We start from the raw sequence: 1,247 nt of genomic DNA on the forward strand, positions 1-1,247 counted from the left end.
AGATATATATGGAGACACTCCCCCCCTCCCTGTGAACCCCCAGTGCCCCTGTGGGGCCGAGTTGTGGGCCCATTTGGCCAAGCCGGATTCTGTGTACCCAGTGCACAGGCAAACTGGGATCCCGTGTACCAAGTACACGGCCCTGGTACAAACCAAGTAGGCACCTTTGGGCGCGCCCTCTGGGGCCAGGGGTCAGGTGAGACTGGGGAGCCTCCTCCCCTACCCCTCTCCCTCACTTCATTGCATTCCAGATGTGATTTGCTTTGTAACTCACTGCAGGGGAAGGACCCTTCTGGCCTACGGAGCCCACTCCCAGGCCCTCTCCCCAGCCCAAGCTCTGCTGGCCCTTGGGCCACCTCCCATTGGGAATTGAGAGGTGACTGATGAGAACTTGGGGGCCAGGGGAGAAGCATGCATTCCACTTTACCTCCCTGTATATATGGTACTACAGGGTGGGCAGGGGCTGCCTAGATGGAGAGCCCTTCACCTGGTGCTCCCCTGGCCTAGCCTCATGGCAGAAGAGAAGTATTTTTAGGCTATTTTTGTAATATGGCTTCTGGTCACAACCCTTTTGTAGCTGAAATATCAGTCCTTGCATTGTACAGCCCCATATCTCCTCACTGTCTAATAAAGGAATAGTTAACACTCAGCACCAGTGGTCTGTGTCTAGGTACCATGGGGAGGGAGGTGGTGGAATCTTTTCTTCTTGTCACCCCAGAGAGAAATTGAGTCTCCATCTTTGAGTAAATCCATTGGGTCCTTTGACTTAAAAGGAACCAATCAGATTCCTTCATTTGAGGACTTTTCTTGATGCTCTAATTGTTTGGTCATTGGTGGAGCTTTTAAGGTCACAGATGGATTAAGAATGATGGATGGGGAAGTGGCCTAGTGGCAAGAAGCTGCACTGCAATCCCAGAGGTTTGTGGTTCAAATCCACCAGATGCTCTGCCGGAGATGGAGGGACAATCTCCTCCTGTACCAGTCAGATCCGATTTGACGGTACACACACACAGTAATTAAAAAAAGAAATATGGGTGGTCATTTTGAGGTCTTTATCAGTGTAAATAGTAGGAAAATGGAGTTAGTTTTCAGGGGGGATGAGGAACTGGCTTCAAAGGACAGGAGAGAGAATTATGTCTTGTTAGTGTGATTATTTGTAGCCCTGGTTTGTCCACTTGCCGAACAGAGGTAACTTGTGGTCACTGTGAAGTTGAATACTGTGACACTGATGTGTCAAATGCGTTAAT

Source organism: Elephantulus edwardii, unplaced genomic scaffold (assembly GCF_000299155.1).
Source record: "Elephantulus edwardii isolate Elephantulus edwardi_28Jun2011 unplaced genomic scaffold, EleEdw1.0 scaffold00226, whole genome shotgun sequence".
NCBI lineage: Eukaryota > Metazoa > Chordata > Mammalia > Macroscelidea > Macroscelididae > Elephantulus > Elephantulus edwardii.